The 13,366-nt window shown below is 30.7% G+C and overlaps 1 pseudogene across 1 annotated transcript; it reads right to left on the bottom strand.

The window, feature by feature from the left end:
* Positions 1–9,753: 9,753 nt before the first annotated feature.
* On the bottom strand, positions 9,754–13,055 carry LOC111316270 (protein STRICTOSIDINE SYNTHASE-LIKE 5-like; annotated as a pseudogene). The gene is made up of 4 exons (XR_016333264.1): positions 12,458–13,055; positions 11,212–11,518; positions 10,932–11,064; positions 9,754–10,165 (listed from the first exon to the last, which is right to left on the bottom strand). The product of XR_016333264.1 is annotated as a protein STRICTOSIDINE SYNTHASE-LIKE 5-like (transcript).
* Positions 13,056–13,366: the final 311 nt, after the last annotated feature.

Below are 13,366 nucleotides of genomic sequence, written 5' to 3'. Positions count from 1 at the left end.
TAGCATTTCAAAGGTGCCGTATGGTGATAAGGAAGATAAAGGGTTGAAGTAGTTGACCATAGATTGGTTTTACTATGCCTTGATTTTTGACAAAATAGACTAGTATTAGGCTTGAAGTGTGCCTTTTAATAATGTTAGGTTTGTCTCCATTCCTAAAATAATATAACATCATTTTGGGAGAGATCTTGACACACGTGTGATTCGATTAATCCATGTGTCCACTTGCTTTCAAATCCAACTCGTTTTGTATGTATTTTTTTATTTTATATTTTAAGTTCTTTCTTTACTTATTTTTTTGTTTCATTTATTTTATTTTACTAATTTTTATTATTTATTTACTTTTGTTGAGTAATTTATTATTTGTTAAATATTTTGCAAAAATTCTTTCGAAAAACAACCAAAAAATAATAATAAAAAACTTTTTCAAATAAATTTATGAATCCTATCAAACCATTGAAAAATTTTTATGGATTTAAAATTTATAGAATCCACCAAACTATTAAAAAATTTTATAAATCAATTTTCAAAAAAAAATAAAAAAAATTATCATTTAAACTATTAGAGGATTATTTTTCAAATTAAGTCCTACCAAACTATTAGGAGACTTAATAAAATTCACAAAAATTTTTTCAAATATTTTTATAATAAAGTCTCATCAAACTATTGAAAGATCTACTTTAAAGTAAGTCCTACCAAACTATTGGAAGATTTTGCTAATTTTTTTAAATAAAAATACATTAATAAATTCGACGATGGAACCTCTTCAAAGTGGGATACTAATCCCCATGAATATTCATGAAGTGAGAGAATCATCTTAAATTACTACCAAACTATTGAGATAATTTTAATATATATTTTCAATATTAAATTATCCGATAAATCACAAATATGATCAAGGCTTGGATAATCTGAAATCTAACTGGTACTATTTTTTGGATGAACACTGTGGAGATGCTATAACATTTTTCATGCGTAATCATGCTTCCGAACTTAAACTCTAATTTCGTAGATCAGAATCTATATCAGGTGACCAATCACATCTAAACAAAAAAGATTGGTGATGACTCCTCTAACCCATGTCTAGTGGTAGGTCCATAGATTTATACGTTATGACAATCTTGTTGATATACTTTTTGAAAAATCTATAGTAGATTGTAAGTGGGTGTACAAGGTAAAGACTAAATCGATGGGTCTATCGAGAGATATAAAGCCAAGTTGGTTGCAAAAGGATTTACACAGGAGTATGGTATTGACTATTAAGAAAACTTTGCTCATATAGCTCGAATGACTTTTATTTGAACTCTTATAGATATTACTTTTATTTGATGATGGGCTTTATCACAAATGGATGTAGAAAATGCTTTCTTGAATAGCGATCTTCATGAAAAAGTTTATATGAAACCTCTTCATGGATCTTCTTGCCAAATTAATCAAGTGTGCAAACTTCGATGAGCTTTATATGGTTTTAAACAAGCACCATGTGCTTGGTTTGAAAAATTTAGCACTACTATGCTTGACTTCAGATTTGTGTAGAGTCTATATGATTCAACATTGTTTATTCATCAATCTGAAAATGGTATTGTATTTTTGCTTCCCTATGTTAATGATGTAGTGATAACTGGAGATGATAACCTTGGTATTCATAATATAAAAAATCATCTTAGCAAAACCTTTAAGATGAAGAATCTTAGTCCATTACGATATTTTTTATAAATTAAAGTTGATTGTTCCTCTCATGGATATATCTTGTCTCAAGTGAAATATACTTATGATCTTATTTTTAAAACCGACTTCTTTGGTAATAAAACTGTTGACATTCCTTTTGAAACTAATGTCAAAATAAAAGTTATTGAAAAAGAACTTCTCAATGATACTACTTTGTATAGACAATTGGTTGGTAATCTTATATATTTAATCGTTACAAGACCTGATATTAGTCAAGCAATTTAAGTTGTAAACCAATGTGGAGATCCGCACCTAACCTGTATAGTATTATCTACTTTGACTCAAAAATCTCATAGTTTTATCCTACAAAAGGTGTCTCACAGGTTTGAAATTAAGTCTCAACTTATATATCTTAGTAGATCCATAAAATCTCTTGATATAGGATTGGGGTGTCATAAATTCTCTCATTAAAGCTTGACATCTTTATCAAGCCCAACATAAAGTATACAAATCTACCAAATCATACTAAACGTTAGGCAAGCCTAACACAAAGCACACATAGATTATAAAATCACACTAGACATTTGGATTCTAAAGGTAACTCCCATAGTATAGCACTTAGCTCCTACAGAATTCTAGAGGTGGCTCTCATGATGTAACAATTAGTTCTCATTTGACTAGTCAACTTTTGATATCATTGTGGAGACTCCCACCCAACCTGTGAGGTATTGTCTGATTTGACTCGAAAGTCTCATGATTTTATTTCACAAAAAGTACCTCACAGGTTTGAAATTAAGTCACAACTTATATATCATAGTAAATCTACAAAATCTCTCGATATGGGATTGAGGTGTCATAGCCAGTTTATGATAGCACTTTGAACAATTCATTTTGCTGCAGTTATTAGGATACTGAGATATTTGCGATGAACGCTACATAAAAGGTTTCCTATTCTCATCAACTTCTAAACTTGAACGTCATGCTTTTTCTAATTATAATTAGGTTGGTGGTGTTAATGATCAATGTTTTACAACTAGTAATTATGTTTTTTTTTTTGTGATTCTTTGATATCTTATAAAAGCAAAAAGCATATAGTTGTGGCGCGTTTAAATGCTGAAGCAGAATATAAAGCTTTATCAGACACTACGGTGTTGACATGCCTACTCCTATTCCACTCTTCTGTCATAGTAAGAGGGTAATTCACATTGCTCACAATGATGTTTTGTATGAATGAATGAAATGTATGGAAATAGAGTGTCATTTTATCATATAAGAGATATGCAAAGGCACCATCATGCTACCACATATTTCTTCTGAATCACAAGTGACAGATCTTTTTACAAAATCTCTTTCAAGTTTATGTTTTTGTTATTTAGTTTCCAAACTCTAGATGTTTCATTTTGAAGCATCTTCAATTTGAGGGGGCTCTTAAAATGTATATTATTTTTAGTTTACTTATAAGGTTAGGCTTTATTTTTGGATGTCTTATGGACTTTAAACCCATTTATACGTTTGTATATATATGTATTTTACAACTCTAGAAATAATATTTTTTTTCACTCTTCAAGTCATCAATATATACATATTTATATATAGATCAACAAGCAAAATAAAGGGTTTTCACTTTTTGTCGAACTTTTCCCTTAAAAAAAACACATGTTGTATGACAAAAATGTACCTAATCGTCAAAGCTTAAATTCAACATCTAAACAATAAGTTTTGAAAATTCTAAAGAATGCTTTGAAATGGCTTAGATTCAAATGGCAATTGTATGGTGCTTGATGCATTTAGATACATAGGGATGGCTAACATCTTCTCTTCAATTACACTGAGCCAAATGCACACAAAAGACAATTTAAATCTAGTTAACAAAATTTCCAAATTATTCAACACAGCGAAACAAAAGAATCACAACTCATCATTAGTGCAAATCTAATTTATGATAGCACTTTGAACAATTCATTTTGCTGCAGTTATTAGGATATTGAGATATTTGTAAGGAACGCTACATAAAAGGTTTCCTATTCTCATCAACTTCTAAACTTGAACTTCATGCTTTTTCTAATTATAATTAGGTTGGTGATGTTAATGATCAATGTTTTACAACTAGTAATTATGTTTTTTTTTTTTTTGTGATTCTTTGATATCTTATAAAAGCAAAAAGCATATAGTTGTGGTGCGTTTAAATGCTGAAGCAGAATATAAAGCTTTATCAGACACTACAGTAGACATTATGTGGTTGTGTCTATTACTTATGGATTTAGGTGTTGACATGCCTACTCCTATTCCACTCTTCTGTCATAGTAAGAGGGTAATTCACATTGCTCATAATGATATTTTTTATGAACAAATGAAATGTATGGAAATAGAGTGTCATTTTATCATATAAGAGATACGCAAAGGCACCATCATACTATCGCATATTTCTTTTGAATCACAAGTGACGGATCTTTTTACAAAATCTCTTTCAAGTTTATGTTTTTGTTATTTAGTTTCCAAACTCTAGATGTTTCATTTTGAAGCATCTTCAATTTGAGGGGGCTCTTAAAATGTATATTATTTTTAGTTTACTTATAAGGTTGGGCTTTATTTTTTGATGTCTTATGGACTTTAAACCCATTTATACATTTGTAAATATATGTATTTTACAACTCTAGAAATAATATTGTTTTTCACTCATCAAGTCATCAATTTATACATATTTATATATAGATCAGCAAGCAAAATAAAAGGTTTTCACTTTTTGTCGAACTTCTCCCTTAAAAAGAACACATGTTGTATGACAGAAATGTACCTAATCGTCAAAGCTTAAATTCAACATCTAAACAATAAGTTTTGAAAATTCCAAAGAATGCCTTGAAATGGCTCAGATTCAAATGGCAGTTGTATGGTGCTTGATGCATTTAGATACATAGGGATGGCTAACATCTTCTCTTCAATTACACTGAGCCAAATACACACAAGAGACAATTTAAATCTAGTTAACAAAATTTCCAAATTCTTCAACACAGTGAAACAAAAGAATCACAACTCATCATTAGTGCAAATCCAATTCATGATAGCACTTTGAATAATTCATTTTGCTACAGTTATTAGGATATTTAAATATTTGCGAGGAACGCTACATAAAAGGTTTCCTATTCTCATCATCTTCTAAACTTGAACTTCATGCTTTTTCTAATTATAATTAGGTTGGTGATGTTAATGATCAATGTTTTACAACAGTAATTATGTTTTTTTTTTTATTCTTTGATATCTTATAAAAGCAAAAAGCATATAGTTGTGGCGTGTTTAAATGCTAAAGCAGAATATAAAGCTTTATCAGACACTACAGTAGAAATTATGTGGTTGTGTCGGTTACTTATGGATTTAGGTGTTGACATGCCTACTCCTATTCCACTTTTTTATCATAGTAAAAGGGTAATTCACATTGCTCACAATGATGTTTTGTATGAACGAATGAAATGTATGGAAATAGAGTGTCATTTTATCATATAAGAGATACACAAAGGCACCATCATGCTACCGCATATTTCTTCTGAATCACAAGTGATAGATCTTTTTACAAAATCTCTTTCAAGTTTATGTTTTTGTTATTTAGTTTCCAAACTCTAGATGTTTCATTTTGAAGCATCTTCAATTTGAGGGGCTCTTAAAATGTATATTATTTTTAGTTTACTTATAAGTTTGGGCTTTATTTTTGGATGTCTTGTGGATTTTAAACCCATTTATACATTTGTATATATATGTATTTTACAACTCTAGAAATAATATTGTTTTTCACTCTTCAAGTCATCAATATATACATATTTATATATAGATCAGCAAGCAAAATAAAGGGTTTTCACTTTTTGTTGAACTTCTCCCTTAAAAAGAACACATGTTGTATGACAGAAATGTACCTAATCATCAAAGCTTAAATTCAACATCTAAACAATAAGTTTTGAAAATTCCAAAGAATGCCTTGAAATGGCTCAGATTCAAATGGCAGTTGTATGGTGCTTGATGCTTTTAGATACATAGGGATGGCTAACATCTTCTCTTCAATTATACTAAGCCAAATGCACACAAGAGACAATTTAAATCTAGTTAACAAAATTTCCAAATTATTCAACACAGCGAAACAAAAGAATCACAACTCATCATTAGTGCAAATCTAATCTTGACAAGCATCTCGACCTTTAACGAATGATATCTAGTAATTCTAACAATTTGGCTGCACATTAGTGCTTCTACACAACCTCACATTAAAATTTTTTGCGTAAAGAATCGTATTATAGTAAATGATACATTGCCCTACAATATCAGCAGCAACGACAAGTTAAAACACGTAAGCAAGTGTAGCACCTTGACTTTTCCTCAAGATCTTAGGCTAAGGGCAAAGATTCCAAAATGTATATGCTACTTCGAACACAACATAAGTCATATAAATTGCTGAAAACTCTTTTACTTAAAGGATAAACTTGCTCAGGAATCCCTCTGTATATAAAAAATGGCAATTATGTAAGTTATCAACACATGGTTAATCACTTATAAAAACAATCAATCTATGCTAAAAAAAAAATCATGAGCTAAGATTCATACCATGGATTTTTTTTAATATTTGAGATTATTAATATTTGAACTTTACTTATCAAAATTAAAAGTTTAATACTCTACCAATTTATCACATGTCTGTTGCTTCATATTACAAATTTACCCTCCTAATTTTCTCTCACCAATGCTTTACTATCTCTCGATACCAACAAATAATTAATGAACTATATCATATCAAAATTAAATCATGATAGTCTTTTGATCTGAAGTTAACAATTCCATTAATATACATAATGACATGATGTTGTACCTTCAAGACGAATTGAGTGCATAATTTGCATAATGCAAAACAATATGAAGATACTAAAAACACCTACAAACCTTAGATATGGGATACGTCTACTTCTAACAAGTTCATAAGTAGTATTTTGATTTGTTAGAACAAGATAGTTGCATGAAAAATAAAGGTTCCTATATTAGAATAGTGCTCATGGTAGACAACATGAAACTAATCATCAAAATCTAAAATTCGATGCTGAAAACAAGTAAAAATGACCAAAGTTACCTATGAAAAAGTAAAAGATGAAGTAGAAATATTATGGAAATTGCCAAAGCAATAAATAGCAGAATCATGATATCGCATCCTTCCACCTATCAACAATATTTTTTCAGGTCAAATTTCAAATTCAAGTAAATATACAAGCTTTATCTCAAACTGGAAAAAAACATGGAGGTAAATACACAAGCTCCAAATGAAATGAAAGTCAAACAATAAATAGGTAGTTAGCCACCCATAGTCTCACACTAGAAAATATTGGAACTACCATAGCATGTTAGAAAAAAAAAGGTATTGTGATATGATAACATACCAAGCCCTTGATGTGTTTTTTTTTTTTTTTTTCTCTTTTTATTATATTCAATAATTTAAAAAGATATTTTTTAAAAAAATTTCTTGTATGAAACTTAATTCTATCAAAACTATTTTCTTTTCTTCTTTTTAAACTTTTTCCTACTTTATCTTTTTTTAAAATTTTTTCAAAAAAATTAAATTAAAATTTGTTTTAATTTAATTCTTATTTGTTTTGTTGTTACCTTTCATTTTTTATTTTTAAATTAGATAAATTTTGTAATAAAAAAATCAATTAAATATATATAACCAAATAAAAAAATTAACTTGTGATAATGCAAATGTTTTACTAATATACTGTGGAGATCAGTACTCAAGTCGTGAGGTGTTAACCATTTTGACCTGAAGATCTTATGGTTTTATCCTACAAAAGATACCTCATAAGTTTAGTTTTAAGCCTCAATTTAAATATCATAGCTGATTCTCAAAATCTCATGATGTGGGATTAGAGCGTTACAAATTCCTCCTGTTAAAGTTTGACTTTATCGTTAAGTTTAACACAAAGAACACACAAATCACAGGATCACATTAGACATTGAGATTTTAGAAGTGACTCCACTATATAGCACTTAACTCCCACAGGATTCTAAAGGTGGCACTTACGGTGTAGCACTTAGCTCCCCCTGACTAATGAGCATTCTGATACCACTAATTTGTCATGCCCCAAACCTGAAGATTTAGAACGTAATAACGCCGCATACTCATAAAACAAATCTCATAAGCATGCAAGGCAACAGATATCAAACCAAATCAAAATCTCTAATGATATCCAAAGATAAAAAATAAAAATCATTCTTCACTATTAACTTGAGCTTAAGGTAACTATTTTATCAAATTCACACAAAAATTACTTACAACTTATCATTACTCATAATCAAATTCACTGAACTTTCTCCTCATTACAAATTCTAAAGCTGATGTCTAAAAATCAATCGTACTAAGAAACCTATGATTGACAAAAATCACAAAACACCAAAATCTCTATGGATAAAAAATCTAATTTATCTCAAACTTACAAAATTTTGAAAGATCAAAACTGTTATCCATAATAATCATTGAGCTTAAGATATCCTTTTTACCAAAATTCAAATTAAAATCATTTCATTTACAATCATCAATACTCCTTATCAAACAAATCCAAACTTTTTCCTTAAAACAAATTTTCAATACTAGTATCTTTGTATTTATCAAACAAAGTAATCCAAAATCTCCAAAATCACAAACTTGGCTTTGATACTATTTGTTAAGAATTGGTCTCAACTTGTTAGACATTACCTGCTTCGACCCAAAGATCTCATAATTTTGTCCAAAAAATTGCTTCTCATAAATTTGAGTTTAAGCTTCAACTTAAATATCATAGCAGATCCTCAAAGTCTCCTGATGTGGCATAGGGTGTTACAAATTCCCCTCATTAAAGTTTGCCGTGCTCGTCAAGCCCAATACAAAGCACACAGATCTATTGAATCATATCAAATGTTGGGCAAACCTAACGAAAAGCACATACAGATTATAGAATCACACAAGACATTGAAATTCTAAATGTAGCTCCTATTGTGTAGCACTTAGCTTTCGTAGGATTCTAGAGATAGTTTCCACCATGTAGCACGTAACTCTCATTCTATTGGTGATCGCTCTAATATCATTTGTGAAAACCTGTATTTAACCTAAGAAATATTATTTGTTTTGATCCGAAGATCTCACGATTTTATCTCATAAAAAACACTTTATAAATTTAAATTTAAGCCTTAACTTAAATATTATAATAAATTCTCAAAGTCACTTAACGTGAAATTGGAGTATTACATATACTTCAAACATAAATATTATGTTTAATATTGAAACCAATTATATTCCCAAGGGCCATACTGAGCCTCCAAGTCCTATATTTAATACTATCCGTTAGATGCTATTAATTTAATTTGGTATCCAAGTTGTATGTTTGTCAATTTTTAATTTACATGAAAGGATTAAATTTTAACAAAAACAAATTAATATTTTAATATTTTATTAATAAATCACGTAATTATTGATTTGAAATATCGTCGTACTAGCTTTTCATAGTTATTTAATCTAAGTCTTGTGTTGCCCTCTAATCAATTTAATAATTGAACAAAATGTTTATTTACTATAGCTAATAATATCCAAATATATTCAATTAGTTATGGCAATTGGAAACAATGAAAATTTGATTAGTAGCAATTCTGGCATATTTTCATTTTTTTGTTTGATTTTGAATGACGCTTTAGTCAAAAAACTAGAAGGAAAGAAAAAAATCGGCTACACTCAAAGTTACCCAACCCCTAACCCTAATTAAGGTTGTGATAGGGAGATTTATTGGTTAAAGAATATTTTCGTGAGTTATGTTAACATATGCTTTTATTTGGTTAGGGTATTTTCTTCATCTGTCCAATGACCATGATGAGTTGCCGATCAAAAAATTGATGGCCGGCCCCTTGTTAATTATACTACTTGAAAGAAAAATAATAAAGCACGCGTAATCATCAATTTCAAATCATTCGTCAATATTACTCCTGCATTTATTCAGGCATGAGTGTATATGTGGCCAGATAATATATAGTTGGGTAGGGTGGCCGTCTTAATTGTTGATATATCACTAGAACAACTTTATACATGTTGGGATGACACCTGTAGCTAGAGAAATGGAAATACAAAGCCCCATATATTAATACTATACCAACCATTGAGACGTGACTCGATCTCTAGGAAGAAAAGAAAGCAGTACCCCATCCTCTAGAATAGCTCAATAGTGGATTGTCAAGACCTCGCTTGCGCTGCATGTTGATCCAGATTGAGGCGGATAACATAGGGGTAGAACACGGAACCGCAGTATAGATAGTTCTTTATCTTGATTCCAGTTGAAACCAAATTTAATTCGACGTCCTGATATTGTGCAACTGGTTTTCCATCCATGTCCACGGTCAACAACCCACTATTTTTCTCCGTGCTCACTCGCCGTCCAATCAACCTTTCAATAATTGCCGCTGTCTTTCGAACCAGTGGATATTTGAATGCTAAATCCCAGAACAGTGTGTTTTCCTGTCATCAAATGCACCACAATTAATTAATATTATTCATCGTTTTTACATATATATATATATATATATATATATCAACTACCAGCTGTCACTCATCATCAGGCTACAATTATTTATTTTCTAAACCATAATTTAGGTTAGTTATAATTTAAACATTATTTCATCCTCAAGTACTATTGCTTAAAAAGGTTTAGTGATATTGAAAAGATGAATAATTAATTATTCGTTCGTTATAGGCTAGAGCATTCATTATTAGTCATTATAAAAAAAAATAAAAAATTAGTGATAATTTTGTAACATATTTCACTTATAAACATCATTAAATTAACAATATTTTTATCATAAAAATATCGTTAAATTAATAATTTTTTTATAATACAAATGTCGTTAATTTAATGACGATTATCATGACAAATCTCACTAATTCAGTAACAATTGTCCGACAAATGTCATTTAATAAAACAACATCTTATGATATAAATATCATCATATTAGCAATTTTTTTTTATATAAACACCACTAAATTAGTGACGTTTTTTAGATATAAACGTTACTAAAATAACGACATTTTATAAAAAAAATGCCATTATTTTTTTTAAAGCATATATAACCGATACTTTTAATGATAGTTTTTGTAAACGTCACAAATCATTTAATCACGTTTATAAATGCCACTAAACATCGAAAAAAAATGCTTATAAAGACCTAAACTCTTGTAGTGAATATTTGTGTTCAATAATAGGAGAGTATAAAGTTGGGACCGTTACCGTGGCCAACGCAATCCAGTAATGGCCTTCTCCATCATATCTAATATGATCAGGCATCCCTGGTAAGTTATCCATAAATTTTTCCACATTTCCTTTTTTTATGCCCTTGATGTAATACTTTCTGCACCTCCTCCTGCGAAAATATATACAACTCTTTATTATTAGCCAAATAATGAAGCATGCACTGATCTTAATTAGGTTAATCTGATAAAAATGGGAGATGAGAATTTATTTTCTAATTAATTAAATATATGGTGTGAGCAGCAAATTAAAGACATACATGGAGGTTTCACAAAAGACTAGGTAATCTTGATCAGGTGACACTGCAATTCCATTAGGAAAGTATAGATCGCTAAGCAGCACTTTGGTTCGTTTGGGGACGGGATCAAAGCTTATAAGTCGACCGTAAGGCCTGCCTCCAAAATGTCATGTCCGAATTCGTGGAAGCTATACTTATGGGAAGCATCTGTGAAATAGATCATGCCATCCTCTGCTACATCTACACCATCCGTAAACTTGAATTTCAAATCTTCGGCTTCATCAGCTAGCAGCTCCATAGCACCATCTCTACTTATATTCAGTAGTCCCTATATGTATAACATACATTCATACATGTAACCCCAAAATGTGATCATTAATGACAACTCCAATAAATTGTCGAACATTAATTTCTAGGAAAATGTACATATCTAAAATATTACTTAGATTAGTACTATTACTATTGCTAGCATACTCTATTATCTGTCCTTGCTGATTTTTGAATCAAACAACAGATTCAGTTAAGGAATTTATTACTACTAGTGTTATTTATATATGTGAAAGTAATTGAGATGGACATTAATGTAAAAATGAAAATGACAACCATGCCTACATTGATTCTTGTAGCTGATTAAACTAGTACTGGATTAACAGTACAAATAAAAAAATTATTAAATCACCTATTTAAAGTGAAAGTAGTACTAGTGCGCCTGCGCCATCTCACATGTTACAACAATAATCAATTCCAAGAATACATATAACCAAGATTAATCTCTCTCTGTTTTTTTTTTTTTTTTTTGTCATTTGTCAGCTATACATGGGAGACAGATTTTTGGAGATTGTGAATTTAAAAAAATGAATACACAATTTTTTTTTCATATAAATTAAGTAAATAAAAATATGAGGATTAAAAATAAATTAAATTTTTTAAAAAAATCAATTACAATTACTTCATTATTTTATTTTTTATGTCCATACAATTAGCTAATTATATTGACAGAGTTTATCAAGATATTACTGCATACGCAGCTAATCACAGTGCCTGCAGTTACTAGTATGGTAATATCATGGAAAGGACAGAGCTTAAATTATGCGCAAAAAAAGGTAGATGTAACTTGTTTTGTAACTGAAAAAGTTGTTGTACTTCTAAAATTTGATTGCCATGGTCTGTGAACAATATTTTAATTTCTTCTTTTTTTTTTTTTTTGGGGGGGGGGGGGGGGGTGTGTTTAATTAATCAACAATGTATACTAGTAAAACAGGCCCACCTTATAAGCGTCGGCAACGATGACTTCATTGTTGAGTCCTAGAGCGAGGCCAAGCCGTCTACCACCCGTCCCGACCCAGTCCTCAACCACCGTTTCACTGGCGGACTCATTCAACCAGACTCGCTTGATCCATCCATCTCCAGAGCCCGTGTAGATGACCTCTAACCTCGAATCATACGTAATATCTTCCGGTCCCTGAAACTTCCCCACGCCCAATAACTCTGCCCCTAGTAGCATGCGATCGTTACGCAAAAAGGCCGGCTCGGGGGGCTGACTCAACTCGTGGAGGGGCATAGGAGCCGCGTCGAACGAGTCAAGGTGGTAGACAATTATAGCTGCAACCACAGGAAGCATTGCGGATAAGAAAAGAACCAAGGGCCATGACCGTCTTTTTGAATTAAGAGTACTGTAGGGATCCGTATGGCCTTTGGCTGAGGAGGCTGAGTCTTTTGAATCAGGCATTGTATGAAAAATAAACTAAGGGGTACTGTATCAGAGATTGTCGTTAAGCAAAATATATATGGGCTCGAAATAAAGGAGATATTTTTGAGTTTATCAAATCTAATGTTTTAAAGCTTTCGTATGGGACTAGCTCGGAAGCCTCTAGGAAGAAATAAACTTGAGAAACTAAAATGGGTATGTTTTATTTTACGCTAACCTGTGTGGTTTTGGATGTGAATTATCAGCAGAGGGTCTATATATTTTTGGCCGTTGAAAATGGAGATAGGATCAGTAGTATTTTCCTTCCTACGCTACAGCTATAGATTGTTTTTGTCTTGTTTTGGGAAGATATACTTTAGACTTTGTCCCAATCATAGGTGGAAAAATCTAAAAATGACAAAAAAAATGATGAGGTTTTTGTGAGTATAAGCTGTGCACGGTCATTTTCCACTAACAAACACCCACACA

Source organism: Durio zibethinus, chromosome 24, assembly GCF_047325235.1.
Source record: "Durio zibethinus cultivar Kanyao isolate XHJ-2024 chromosome 24, ASM4732523v1, whole genome shotgun sequence".
Classification (NCBI taxonomy): Eukaryota; Viridiplantae; Streptophyta; class Magnoliopsida; order Malvales; family Malvaceae; genus Durio; species Durio zibethinus.
This window is presented reverse-complemented; position numbering and strand designations above follow the sequence as displayed.